General features: G+C 45.4%; 2 non-coding genes and 1 pseudogene across 2 annotated transcripts; 2 read left to right on the top strand and 1 right to left on the bottom strand.

Moving 5' to 3' along the window:
* The first annotated feature begins 753 nt into the window (after positions 1–753).
* On the top strand, positions 754–984 carry LOC136141039 (heat shock factor-binding protein 1 pseudogene; annotated as a pseudogene).
* Positions 985–5818: 4834 nt separating this feature from the next.
* TRNAL-CAG (transfer RNA leucine (anticodon CAG)) lies at positions 5819–5901 on the top strand. The gene has a single exon. It is a non-coding gene; the product is annotated as a tRNA-Leu (tRNA).
* A 228-nt stretch (positions 5902–6129) lies between these two features.
* TRNAL-CAG (transfer RNA leucine (anticodon CAG)) lies at positions 6130–6212 on the bottom strand. Its single transcript has one exon. It is a non-coding gene; the product is annotated as a tRNA-Leu (tRNA).
* Positions 6213–15093: the final 8881 nt, after the last annotated feature.

The raw sequence follows: 15093 nt of genomic DNA, 5'->3' as shown, positions 1-15093 counted from the left end.
AGCCTCAGGGGAAAGCAAGGGGTCATAAATGGCCTCACCTGAGGAAGCTTCCCGAGCTCCACCTGAGACGGACAGAAAACTGACTTGAAGAGCCCAGGGAATTGACCCGCCCATCCGTCCATCCATCCATTTGTCCGTTCATCCACTCATGCAGTACTTATGTATCAAGTTCCTGCTACGTGACAGGTACTGTACTATCTGCTGGGAATACCTGGTGAACAAGATGGCCACGGTTCCTGACTTCACAAGAGCACAGAGCCTAGTGGGAGAGAAACGTGATCATCAAATAAGCCAGTGAATAAGCACAGTAACTTTGCATCTGTCAGAAGGAGGCCAGATTGAAAGTGAGTGGGAGGTGAGGTGAGGGGCTATTTTCACCCTGGGGCTGACCTGGGGATGATGAAAGGAGCCAGCCTTGCATGAGCTGGGGGAAGATGGCTCTGCATGGAGGAAACAGAAAGCGCAAAGGCCCCGAGAAGGAATGTGCTTTGTGGATTGAAGGAACAGAAAGATGTGGGCAGGGAGCTGGAAGTGGGAGATGAGGCTGGAGAGGGGAGCAAAGCTGGCTCAAAGGGGGCAGTCAGGATATTACGGTTGTCGGGATGGCCCTATAGACACTACTTCTGCAAAGTCAGTTTGACAGGTGGGCACTTGCTCCACAATATTCAGCAGGTGCAAGAAATGGTACACTGGGGACAAACAGCAATGCAGCTGATGGTGTGAGACAGCACCGTCAAGCTGGGAACTGGGGAGATGGCCGAGACTGACCCCAAGGCCATGCAGGATCTCACTTCGGTGGTGCAGACACCCCTGCAACAGATGCAAGATAAATTTCAGACCATGTCCGACCAGATCATTGGCAGAATTGATGACATGAGCAGTCGCATTGATGACCTGGAGAAAAATATCACAGACCTCATGACACAGGCTGGGGTGGAAGAGCTGGATGGTGCAAACAAGATCCCTGCCACACAGAAGAGTTGAAGCTTGCTCATCTGCACTGGAATCTGGAACAACCTTTTTACAAGCCAAGAGAAGACGATGGTCTACTACTATGTGTAGACAGGTTTTATATCATAAAGTGTGCATTCTTCTTACCATAAACTATAGAGTTAATTTATAGAGTGATTTTCCTCCCGTGCCCCCCACGTTTCCTGAACACGGTAACTTCATATCTTGGACCTTGGTCAGTTGTGCTATTAAACACTAATACTTTGGCAGTTCCTGGGGGGGGGAAAGGAAGAAATGGTACATTGCTTTATTTTTCTAGGCTAACATTTAAAGCATTTATTCTATTCCAGGAACTCTAAATGTTGAGCATGTCTTAACTCTTCAATCTATACAACCCTTTGCGGCAGATACTGTTCCTAAATTCATTTTACAGATTGGGAAACTGAGGAACAGAGGGACAGAGAGGCTAAATAACTCCCGGTGGTCACAGAATAGCAGAAACAAGATTTCAACTCAGGTGGTTCCAGAATCCACACACTGAGATGCTCAGCCATGCTGCCTCAAGTCAAAATTGCCTCTACAACTCTTGCTTATCAGAGTGGTATGCTACAGACTCTCCCCCATTCCTGGGGTTCTCTTTCTAGGGTGATCAAAGGCCTTGGGGGCATGATAAAAAGTCTACAGAACTTGGAAATGAGCTTCTGGCCTTTGGTCCATTCTGGTCACCACTGTCCACATGATCCATTCAAAATCAGGGAACTGGGTTCCCAACTCTCCACATCAAGGGGGGATCTGAGGTCTTTGGCTCTGGCTCCAGAGGGACCAAGCAGTTCCTGTCCCACCCCATCAGAGATCCACACCTGCTTCATCCGCTTCACCCCTGAGGTCCCCCCTCAGTGCATCAAGATGCCCAAACCAGGCCTCGGCAGGGATCCACTACTCGCGCCTGATGGCTTCTGTCCCTGAACCTTGGCCAAGGAAATCAGAGCCTGAGGCACAAAAACTTGGCCTTGCCACTTGGACTGGCTTGCTGGGAAAAGCCTACCCTTTCTTTTAAGTCTCCTCCGATAATGAAAACAGAACTAAAATTAACGTCTCCAAATCCAGCGTGCCACCTTAGTTGGCAAGCCCTCATGGCTTTTGCTTTTAAAAAGAAACAATGTAAATAAAGTACCTAGCACAGTTCTAGGCTCAGAATAGTTCTCAAGAAGGAGTATTGAAAAAAAGAGTATTAAGCCAGAAAAATCAGCTTCCACTTATCATGTGTGTGACTCTGGGTAAGTTACTTTGGCCTCTCTGAGCCTCATTTTCCTCATCTGTAAATGGAGGTAATGATATTCGGTGTTGTGGTGATGTTATGAACATTAAGTGAAATAATGGATGTAAAGGAAGCATTTGCTAAAACTCAGCTTCCTGCCACTCTTTTCCCAAGCAGAGGTGGGTATGTGTGCCAAGGTCACAGGGATGCTAGGATTCCCCCTTTCAGGCCCCTGGGCTGGCTGAGCACCAGGTCCCCACGGGGACTGACTCCATCTGTCCCTATTAGGGCTGAGCAGGGCCGTGCCGGGGCTTCCCCAGTTGCTGGTAGACTTTCCAGGCTGAGCTCAGGGGACTTTCCTCTTCCAACCTGGACAAATGCCCAGAGTGGAAAATGAGTGAGGTCTGTCCCTCGAGGATCCATCGTTGGTGTCTAGGCTGCTGATAAGGGGGAAATGGAACAAACAGGAATAGTGGCCCTTTCCCATTTTTGGTCTTGGGGGTCTGAAGCTGGAATGGGATCCTGAAATGGCTTCCTCCACGCCACAGGTCTGGCACCTGAAAGGTGGTGTCAGGGGAGGACAGCTGACCATCCATCCAAACGCAGGAGGTAGGGCTGAGTGGGGCCTCAGCACCTCCACCCAATGAGCACTTTCTCCCAGCCAGGCCAGGAGGGGAGCAGGCAGAGAGGGTCTGGCTCGGGCTCCAGCTCTGGGCTTGCCACTGTTTTCTTACCTCTAAAACGATGCACCCATAGAAAGGTTGGTGGTGTAAGGCATGAGGGGAGGGTTCCAGAGGTGGAGAGCACAGGGCTTCTGCCCCAAAGAGGATGTTGGCAAATCACTCAGCCTGTGTGAGCCTGAGCTCCCTGGAGTAGGAGTAGGAAGCAGCTCCTGCCCACAGCACTGATCTCAAAGGGCAGTTGTGAGCATCGGATAAGCTCTATGATCTTGGTGACTTTCTGTTGCATCCCTGCATTCCCTCTCTCCACATTCACGCGCGCGCGCGCGCACACACACACACACACACACACACACACACACACATATCCCCCAGCCAGTTCGTTATACCTCCAAAACACATCCTGAATCTTGAACTTGACCACCTTTTGCATCTCCACTTCCCGGGTCCAGCCACCATCATCTCTCATCCTCCTTTCCATGGCCTTCTCCCTGGACTCTTGATTTTTCTCTTGCCTCTCATGTCCTTTCTCCTACAGCAGCCAAAGGGATCATTTTGAAAGGCCAACTGAATCATGTCACTCGTCTGCTTTTAAACACTCCAGTGACTCCAACACACACAGAAGAAAAGCCAAACTCCTCTTCCTGGCATCCCAGCCATGTGTGATATGGACTTCAGCCTCCTGCCACCCATACCCTTGCCCCATTGGCCTTGCTGCCCCTCCAAGAGACCACAGCCCCTCCCTGACTCAGGACCTTTGCACTGGCTATGCCTCCCACCTGGAACACTGCTACTCCCGGCTTTGACTGTACTTGTCTCTCCCTTTGGAACTCATTGTCACCTCCTCTGAGAGTGGCCCTCCCTGACCACCCTTCCTATGAGAGCCCCTAGTCACTCCTTTTTTTTTCTTTTCATACATCTTTATTGGAGTATAATTGCTTTACAATGTTGTGTTAGTTTCTGCTGTACAACAAAGTGAATCAGCTATAAGATATATCCCCATAACCCCATCTCCCCTCCCTATCCCACCCCTCTAGGTCATCACAAAGCACTGAGCTGTAGCTATCTGTTTTACATTTGATAGTGTATATATGTCAGTGCTACTCTCTCACTTCGTCCCAGCTTCCCCTTCCCCCACTGTGTCCTCAAGTCCGTTGTCTACGTCTGTATCTTTATTCTTGCCCTGCCACTAGGTCCATCAGTACCATTTTTTATGGTGGGAGCCCCTGGTCACTTTTTTTTTTTTTTGGTGGGGAGGCTGCGTTGGGTCTTTGTTGCTGCACAGGCTTTCTCTAGTTGTGGTGAGCGGGGAGCTACTCTTCATTGGGGTGCGCGGGCTTCTCATTTCAGTGGCGCCTCTTATTGGGGACCACAGGCTCTAGGTGCGTAGGCTTCAGCAGTTGCAGCACGTGGGCCCTAGAGTGCTTGGGCTTCAATAGTAGCATCATGCGAACTCAGTAGTTGTGGCTCATGGGCTCCGCCGCATGTGGGATCTTCCTCGACCAGTGATCTGAACCCATGTTCCCTGCATTGGCAGGCAGATTTTAACCACCGCGCCACCAGGGAAGTCCCCCTAGTCACCCTTGATCACTATTAAAAGAGACTTTTTTTAAGGTAAAATCGTGATTCTCACATAATTGTAAAATGAACACAAGTCAAAGATTTCATCTAACTCAGTAATTTGTGGGGAAACCAGTAAGATGTTACCACCGACTCAAAGGACATACATATATTGGCAATCACAAATGGATTTATAATACAGATGTAAAAATGGTCAATATCCACAGGGCAATAATTAATTGCATTCCACTCCAACAAAATCCACTTGCATTTCCGTGAATAAGAATCATTTGTATATAGAAGTAATGAAAGGTGCAGGCCCTTGAGAATCAGCCAGCCAGGACTGGTGCCCCAAACAGGACACCCAGTTATCTTTCTTGGCCTATTTCAAAGTCTCTTGCAAGTTTCCTGGCATCCTCTTTCTTGCACTTAGCAGAACCTTTAACCTTTTCTTTCTTTTTCTTTTTTTTTTTTTTTTTTGCCATTTTACCTTTCACGTATTTCTTATCTTTCTCCCTTTGCCTCAGGCTTGAATGTGTCTTAAGGGCGGAAATTCTGTTTTGTACGCAAGCCTCCCCGAAATCCCGTGGAGAAAGGTACACTCGCGACCTGAGGTCTTCTGGTCCCTGGGCAGAGCCAGCGCGTGGGTAAGTCAGGGGTTAGGGAGGAGACGTGAATCACGAAATGACGCACTGCGGGAAGGAGGAGGCGAGGGACTGATTAATCCGGGGACGTTCCCTGCACGCCAACTGTGTGCCAAGCAAGGTTTGCGAACTAGGAACACGGTCAGGAAAAAGGGTGGATCCGGCTGTGCCGCTGCAGGACTCGGTGTAACCTGGAGCCTGAGTGAATGAGTTAAACACACATACAAATGTGAAGTTGCAGTTTTGACGAATGTACGCGTGCCAAGACACCCTGCGATATCCGGGCTTCACCTGGTTCGGGCGCCAGCAGAGATCTATAAGCCTGTGCGAGTGTGCGGACTTGACTGTTTCTCGCGGAACAGGCAAGAGGGCATGTATGCAGAAATGCAAGGGTACTTACAGATATGCAAGAATCAAAGCTGATGTGAATAGTAAATGCATGAATGCAGAATGAATGCCTGTCAGCACGAACGCACACGGGTCGAAGTAATAGTCCTCGGTCTCTCCGCCGTTCAGTGTCCACCACACCGCGCGCGCCCTCTGCCGCTGCCCAGGCGCCTAGTTCTGCACCTTCTCGTTCCGTCTCGCTCCGCCCCTTCGAGTCAACGCCAGTATCTAGCTCCTCCCAACGCAGGGAGGAGAACAAGACAGTTCCCGTGGTTCGGTACGCATGCGCACACTAGAGCCATTTTGAAGAGAATTGCTCGTAGAAAGACGTCCGAGTAGTCAGGATGGCCGAGCGGTCTAAGGCGCTGCGTTCAGGTCGCAGTCTCCCCTGGAGGCGTGGGTTCGAATCCCACTTCTGACAAACCTACACTTTTCTTTCTTTTTTTTTTTTGCTTTTCACGTAAAGTGGCACATCAAATAGGTAATACTATAAATCTTTTTACGAAACAAGTATTTCCTTCTTAAAAGGTGTTTTTTTTCTTAATGATATTTATTTGACTTTTGGAATGTAAAAGAGAAAGATCCGATCTGAAACCGCTAAGGCACTCTCCTTAGACCCCGGAACAGGAAAAGAGAAAAAGGAGAAGATTGTCAGAAGTGGGATTCGAACCCACGCCTCCAGGGGAGACTGCGACCTGAACGCAGCGCCTTAGACCGCTCGGCCATCCTGACTCTTGTGAGCAAGTTTGTGGCATCATTTTTAGTGCACTGTTTGGTGCGACGCGGCTTGGGAATTATCCAAATAATTTTGAGGTCCCTGGTAGCTCCAGATCCAACCACACAGCCCCTTGTCATCCGCAATCAATAACCACCCGCGTTGCCAAGATTTACCGTTATCCTTAATCTGGTTCAGTCTTTTTACTACTTATATGTTTTAAATGGAAACACTAGCCTGAACAGAAAATGAAAATTAGTTTCTCTTGCCATCAATAGAAAATAACTATAAAAATAAATACTATGGAAATGAAACTATATTATTAAATTCTAGTCACTTGCCAACGCTCGGAACCTGAAGTTTTGACATTATTTTTAATGACAAATACTATCGAAGGGGTCGAGACTATTGTTGAGCCCCTGAGGGAAGTGAGTAGGGGGTCCACATGGTTCTTTTTGGAAGGGGGTGTGCTCGGTTATGGACTTTGCCGTGGGCTCCTCCATGGATGGGAAGACACGGGCAATGGGATCCCATTCCACAAGTGTTTAGCTGAAGTCTCATCAAGAGAAAGTTGGCTTTTATACCTTTTTGTAAACTGGCCAAGGACAAAGCTGGAGGATGTTAAACGTGGAGGAGAGATAATTTATGTCTATAAAAGCCTCATGTGTACAAGGGATTTAGATTGTGTCTGTTGATCCTTGCTCCAAGAACTGGGGCTTGAGGTGGGCATGCAATGGGTGGGAGGTTACCACGGAGGAAGGTTTCCACAGAAGAAGGAGCTTGCTGGAAAGAAAACAGGGTGCCTGTGTAGATAGTGATATCCCCATCATTGGAGGCATTCAAGACGAGGCTGGACATTCACTGGCAGAAAAACTGGTAAAGGGATTTGACAGTTCCTGTTTCTTATTGCTGCTGTAACAAATTACTACTAACTTAGAGACTTAAAACCACACCATTTATTATCTTACAGTTCTGGAGGTCAACACTGTGTTCCTTCTGGAGTCTCTAGGGGATATCCATTTCCTTTCCTTTTCCAGCTTCTAAAGACCATCACATTCATTGGCTCATATCCCCACATCACTCCACCTTCTGCTTCTGTCTTCATAATGCCTTCTCTGACTCTGACCCTCCTGTCTAACCTCTTATTCTCACTTAACGCAAGTTTGTGTGCCCAAAGCACAGTGAAGCCAAACACACCTGAACATCAGAGTTTGGAGCAGAGACAGACTTATTGCCAGGGCCATGCAAGGAGAACGGGTGGCTTGTGCTCAAAAGGCCGGAACTCCCCCATGGGTTTCAGAGAAGAAGGTTTTATACGGAAATTTGGGGGGCGGGGGGGAGGGCCGCAGGGTGTGTAACCTTCCTTTAGTTGGCAGTGAGGTAACAGTGTGGTGTTCTAAGAATCTAATCATCAGCCTTCTGGTTCCAACCAGTCTGGGGTCCCAGTGCTTGTACTGAGCCTGAAGTTACCATCCTCTACCTGGGCAGGGGCCTTAGTTCCTATAGAAGAACTCAGAGATGTATGTCAGGTTTTCCTTACATCCCCCCAGGAGGAACCAGGAGCAGGCCCCATGGCTGCACTATGGTTTCTTTCTGTATTCCCTCACTCTACTTACTAATTGAATCTGCCCTTTGGAACTCAGAGAAGGTATTGGAGGTGGAAACCTTTTTCCCACAAACAAGAGATGGGGAGTACAGAAAGACCTTTGTACTTGGGAAGGCCCCACAGGGTCCTGTACAGTTTCAATTCTTCCTTTTCTTTGATACTCCTCAGTCTTCAGGGGAACAGGTGTTGAACAGAGAGGTCAATCATAAACTTGGTAGAGGAACTTGGTTTTAGGGGAACTTGGTTTCATTATAAAGATGCTTGTATTTACACTGGGTCCATCCTGATAATCCAGAGTAATCTCCCTGTTTCAAAATACTTAATTTAGCCATATCTGCAAAATCCCTTTAATCATGTAAAGTAATATACTCACAGGCTCCAGAAATTGGAGGTAATTATCTTTGGTGAGGCAGCCTTTGTGTGTTTGAGGGGGGAAGAGGCAGGGTGTGAGAGAGACTTGTATATTTAAATTTTTGTATCATGTGCATATATTCTCTAGTCAAAAATAAATATGATTTCACCAGGTGATCAAGGTCAACATCAATAGTGATAAGTCAGATTGATAGTTTGTCAGATTGATTTGATGTGCCCTTAAATGGCACTTGGCCCCTGTAGACTTCCTCCCCAAAACACAATTACTCTGAGTCTAATCATGAGAAACATCAGACAAATCCCAATTTAAGAGCATTCTACAAAATACCTGAGTAGTGCGTCTCAAAACTAGCAAGGTCATCAAACACAAGGAAAGTCTAAGAAACTGTCACAGATAAGCCTAAGAAAAGACATCACTAGTAAATATAATCTGGTGTCCTGGATAGGATCCTGGAACAGTAAAAGGACATTAGGGAAAAACTGAAAAAATCTGAATGAGGTATGGACTTTAATAATAATGTATCAATGTTGGCTCATTAATTATGATAAATATACCATACTATTACTGAGCAGGACTCTAAGGGGCCTTCCCAGGACAGACCCCTCCCCCATATCCTCTGCTTTAGCTCCTCTCTGAAGTACATAGATAAGAGTATCTGGTACACATTTCCTGAGCTGTTTTACTGACGCTTAAACCACCACCAAATGGAAGAAATTAACTACTTGATGATCATGAGCATGTAGCCCCCAGACCTATCAGCACCTAAGGATTGATAATGTTAACCCCTGTGACACCACCCCGTTACCTCACCATAAACCAATCAGAGAATTGTGCATGAGCTGATTGCATAACCTGGGACACCCCATCCTCACTTTGCCTTTAAAGCTGCCTCACTGAAACCCATTGGGGAAGGTCAGGCTTTCTGAGCATTAGCTGCTCTGGACTCCTTGCGTGGCGCCCTGCAATAAACGCTGCACTTTCCTTCACCACAACCCAGGGTCAGTAGACGGGCTTTACTGCGCACAGGTGAGCAGACACAAGTTTGGTTCAGTAACACTACTAATGCAAGATATTAATAACAGAGGAAACTGTGTGTGGGGTATAAGTGAACTCTCTGTACTCTTTGCAATAATTCTGTAAATCTGAAACTATTCTGAAAAGTTTAAAACTCTTAAAAATAATACAGTTTCATAGATTATATATGAATAAAACATAAACTGTAAAATATATAACTACATTGTTTATACATTTATATTATATATAAAAGTATTTATTTAAAAAAATATATATAACAAAATGTGTCTATAAAGTCTCAGAGGCCATAAAAAATCTGGATCTGTGATTATCTCTGGATGGTGGTATTTATTGTGATTTTTTTCTCATCAGTTACCTGCATTTGATATTTGTATAATGAACATAGATTACTTGGGTAATTCTTTTTTAATTAAAAAACTGTCAGGAAAAATTGGAGAAGGCTTTGGAACAGGCAAAAAGATTCCTGGATGTTCTTTCAAAGGAATATTATGTGTTGTCTACAGCTGTGCTGTCTAATACAGAAGCCACTAACCACGTGTAGCTACCAAGCACTTGAGCTGTTTTGCAATCTTGGTATGAAAAAAAGAATGCAACATATCTCAGTAATAATGTTTATATGTTTAAATGTTAATATTTTGGGTTAAATGTGATATATTATTTTTAATTGTTTAAAATTCAGTTCATAAGTATGCAAACAAATCTTGTCTGGTAAAATGAATTGATTCCATCCTTGGCAGAGGACAGTTTTGCATTTATTAGCAAATTCATTTCAGCATTCCTGATTACGAGAGATATGTGCATATATATATATGCATATATGTGTGTGTACTACACAGTTCACTGGTATTAACTACACATATTGTTGTACAAACATCACCACCATCCTTCTCCAGTACTCTTTTCATCTTGCAAAACTGAGACTCTATACCCATTAAACAATAACCCTCCATTCCCTCCTCCCCCAACCCCTGGCAACCACCATTCTACTTTTTTTTTTTTTTTTTTTTTTTTGCCACACCACACAGGTTGCAGGATCTTAGTTAGTTCCCCAACCAGGGATTGAACCTGTGCAGCCTGGCAGTGAAATCATGGAGTGCTAACCACTGGACCCCCAGGGAATTCCCTATCTATTCATTTGATTACTCTAGGTACCTCATATAAGTGGAATCATATAATACTTGTCCTTTTGTGACTGACCTATTTCATTTAGGATGTCTTCAAGGTTCATCCATGTTGTAGCATGTGTCAGAATTTCCTTCCTTTTTAAGGCTGAATAATATTCCATTGTACATATATACTACATTTTGCTATCCATTCACCCATCAGTAAACACTTGGGTTGCTTCCATGTCTTAACTATTGTGAATAATGCTGCTATGAGCATGGCTGTATAAATATCTCTTCAAGATCCTGCTTTCAATTCTCCTGCATATAGTGTACCCAGAAGTAGAATCTCTGGATCATATGGTAATTCTATTTTTATTTCTTTGAGGAACTGCCATACTGTTTCCACTGCACAATTTTTTTTGCATTTTACTTTAAAAATGTATCCTTTGAGCTTCCCTGGTGGCTCAGTGGTTGAGAGTCCGCCTGCCGATGCAGGGGACGCGGGTTCGTGCCCCGGTCCGGGAAGATCCCACATGCCGTGAAGCGGCTAGGCCCGTGAGCCATGGCCAAAAAAAAAAAAAAAAAAAAAAAAAATGAATCCTTTAACAAAACGTTCTCAACGTCCAGGAGGAGAATAGAAGGATGACCCATCTACAGATGGATACTTAACTACAGCATCTACAGGACATCGTATATAATTAGGATATGCCAATTTCCTGTTGGGCAAAGGAGGAGGAAAAGAAAAATCGGGGCAGTGGTGGGGGTGATGGAGATGGTGAAGCTTGGTGTCCTAGAGAAGAGGTTGCAGGAAGGGTCCTGGAACTGTGGGCATGGGTGGGAAGGGCCAAGGGAGGATGGAAGATGGAGGCAGTTCCCAGAAGCAGGGCCCTGGGCCAGAGTGGGGTGAGGGACAGTGTTGATGCCCCTATGGCTATAGCTGGATCTTGCACCATTGGAAGGGAGGCTGAAGAAACTGACAGTGTTCCTTCTTCTAGTGGTTGCTTCTCATATGTCACCTCCTCCAGGAAGCCTTCCCTGATGCTTCTTTCTTTTGACTAGGTATTTTGGCTTCCTCTGTGTTCCCACAACTCCCGGGCTGACCCCTCAAAGCACTGGAATTGGAATGGCCTCTCTAGGTGTCTTCCTGCCCCTGAGGCTGAGCTCTTCAAAAAGGCAGAGATTGCAAGTCTCATTTGCCCATGAATTCCCAGGGCCTAGGACACAAAAATGTGGAGAAGGAGCTAACTGAGTACATGCTGAATAATGAATGAATGATACAACAGGATGGGGAGGGCCAGGGGGCAGGAATTCCTGGAAATGCCACTCCAGACCTCCTCATGCATCTGGCACCTGGACAGCATGGAGTCAGTCCACCTAAGCCCTGGCCTGGCCATCTCTCTCAGGAACATGAGTTGTGGATCCCTGAACAAATAGTTAATCTTGATGTCCTCTCTCTGGAGCTCTGACCTCCCATCCCACACAAGCTCTGTCCCAATCCTAACGGGCTGAAGGGGCCAGGCAGGGAAAATGACCAAACCGTGTGACCAACCTATGCCTCATTCTGGGCAAATCAGTAACTGGCCCAGAGGTTGGCAGGCTCATGCCAGCATCCCACCCACTCTGTCCATACTTCGGCTGCATCTCTCAACACAGAGACTTGCTCACAAAGGCCATCAGCCCACACCACTCTGCATGCCCAGCCTTCGCTCTTGTACATCCACCTAGAACACCTCCTTCTCAAATGGCTCTTTTCAAGGCTCTGTTCAAATGGCACCTCCACCCTGAAGGCCTCACGTCTTCTCCTACCTCAGGAGGTTCAGGCCTGGAGGCATTGCATAGACTGGCGTTTGCCTAGAAGTAATAGAGCCCCCTCTCCCTAAAGCTGTTGCGCTGTGATCTTCATGCGCACCCAGTTGCAGCCTGCTCTTTGGATGCACCCCCAGGGGGATGCGCAGTGAGTGACAAGAGGAGCCACCTGGCCCCTGGTCACGTTGCTCATGTACATCTTGAGCTAACTCTTGTCCGTCTCTGAGATGGACAGACGTTCCAGCGGTGCCAGGAGGGCATTGGACAAGATCACTCTTCCCCAAACTTCAGGCATTTATTACCCTATTTTCCCCTATCTACATATCACTGTGCACCTAAAAAAATTTTTTTAATTTGTTATTATTAGTATTATTATTATTATTTTTTTGGCTGGGCAACATGTGGGATCTTAGTTCCCTGACCAGGGATCGAACCTGGGCCCTTGGCAGTCCTAACCACTGGCCCACCAGGGAATTCCCTGTACACTTAAAATTTTTTTTTCTTTAATTGTGATAAGATACATATAACAAAATTTACCATTTGTAAGTGTACGGTTCTATGGCATTCACTGTTATGCAACCATCACCACATTCCATCTCCAGAATTTTTTCATCTTCTCCAACTGAAACTCTGTCCCATCAAACCATAACTCCCCATTCCTCTCTTCCTGAAGTCCCTGGCAATCAACATTCCATTTTCTCTTTTTATGGGTTTGACTGCTTTTCTTTCTTTCTTTCTTTTTTTTTTTTTTTTAATATTTATTTATTTATTTGGCTTCATCGGGTCTTAGTTGCAGCACACAGGCTTCTCTCTAGTTGTGGCACACGGGTTAGTTCCCCGACCAGGGATCGAACCCACTTCCCCTGCATTGGGAGGTGGATTCTTAACCACTGGACCACCAAGGAAGTCCCTGTTTTGTTTTTTTGATAGCAGCCATCCTAATAAATGTGGGGTGATATCTCACTGTGGTTTTGATTTGCATTTCCTTAATGATTAGTGGTGTTGAGCATCTTTTCGTATGCTTGTTGGCCATTTGTATATCTTCTTTGGAGAAATGTCTATTCAAGTCCTTTGGCCATTTTTAAAATCAGTTTTGTTGTTATTGTTATTGAGTTGTAGGGGTTCTTTATATGTTCTGGAAGTTAGCCTCTTTTTAGATTTAGATATATGATTGGTAAATATTTTCTCCCTTAGGTTGCCTTTTCACTCTATTTAACTGTGTCCTTTGATGCAGGAAGTTTTCATTTTGATGTAATACAATTTATCTATTTTCACTTTTGTTGCTTGTGTTTTTGGTGTCAAATCCTAGAAATCATTGCCAAACCCAACATCATGAAGCTTTTTTTTTTTTTTTTGGCTACGTTGGGTCTTCGTTGCTGTGGGTGGGCTTTCTCTAGTTGCATCAAGCGGGGGCTACTATTCGTTGCGGTGCACGGGCTTCTCATCGCGGTGGCTTCTCTTGTTGCGGAGCACGGGCTCTAGAGCGCAGGCTTTAGTAATTGTGGCTCGCAGGCTCTAGAGCAGAGACTCACGCAGTAGTTGTGGTGCACGGGCTTATTGCTCCTCAGCATGTGGGATCTTCCCAGACCAGGGCTCGAACTTGTGTCCGCTGCATTGGCAGGCGGATTCTTAACAACTGCACCACCAGCGAAGCCCATGAAGCGTTTTCCCCTATGTTTCCTTCTATGAGTTTTATAGTTCTAGGTCTTATGTTTAAGTCTTTGATCCATTTTGAGTTAATTTTCATATATAGTATAAAGCAAGGGTCCCATTTCATTTTCTGTATGTGGATATCCAGTTTTCCCAACACCATTTGTTAAAAGACCATCCTTTCCCCAGTGAGTGGTCTTGACACCTTTGTCAAAAATCATTTGACTGTGTAAGGGGTTTTACACACTTTTTGAAAATTAAATATTTTCTTTAAGTGGACTCATTTTAACTGTAATAAATGTGTTTTTTGAAGAAACTTACAAAGACTTCCCTGGCAGTCCAGTCATTAAGACCTTGCACTTCCACTGCGAGGGACATGGGTTCGATCCCTGGTCGGGGAATTAAGATCCCGCAAGCTGCGCAGGGCGGCCAAAAAAAAAAAGATTAACAAAATTAGATGTTAAAGATATATTAGCACCAAAAAAGTCTTTCTCCTTGGCATAATCAGATTGAAAGTGAAATTAAAAACAAAGTACTCCTAATGAAGCATTTGAAGACTACCCCTGGGCCATCAAAAATCATCTCACATCCCACACAAAGGTCTTTTCCAGGGGGATGCACTGCCCTCAGATCTTAAAGGGGATTCTTGTCAGTGATCCCCATTCCCCGAGCCTTTCCCACCTCTGTTTGGTACATTCTGGGCTGGGGTGGAGATGGCAATAGATTGAAAGCTGCTCTGGCCTCCACCTCCTGCTGGGGCTGGATGACAGAAGAGAGGGTAAGAAGGGGCAGAAGCGGATGGGGAGGCTGGAAATGGGAGGGGGATACTCAGGCAGGACTGCCTCTCTCAGGATCACTGCTGGGGATGAGAAGATGTAGATGCTAGTTCTGCTGTTGCCTCTAATTCAGTAGGTGACCCTGGGTAAGTCACTGCCCTTTACAAATGAGTATAACCAGTTGGTGAACAGCCTCTTTGGAAAAATGGTGCAGCCACTTTCGAAAACAGTTTTGCAATGTCTTATAAAGTTAATGATACACATACCACAGGATCCAGAAATTCTACTCCTAGGTACATACCCAAGAGAAATAAAAACATGTTCACACAAAAAACCTGCATATGAATGTTCATAGCAGTTTTATTCATAGCCGTCCAAACTGGAAAGAACCCAAATGTTCATCAACCAGTGAAAGGACAAAGAAATTATGGTATATCAATACAATGGAATACATTTCTTAATAAAAGGAAACAATCTACCTCTATGCTCATCAACATAGATGTGTCAATGAAAAGTTAATTAATAGTCAATCTAAGAGCCTTTTGC

This window comes from Phocoena phocoena, chromosome 20 (assembly GCF_963924675.1).
Source record: "Phocoena phocoena chromosome 20, mPhoPho1.1, whole genome shotgun sequence".
Lineage (NCBI taxonomy): Eukaryota > Metazoa > Chordata > Mammalia > Artiodactyla > Phocoenidae > Phocoena > Phocoena phocoena.
The sequence above is the reverse complement of the archived record's forward strand: the minus strand, read 5'-3'. Positions and strand labels throughout refer to the sequence as shown.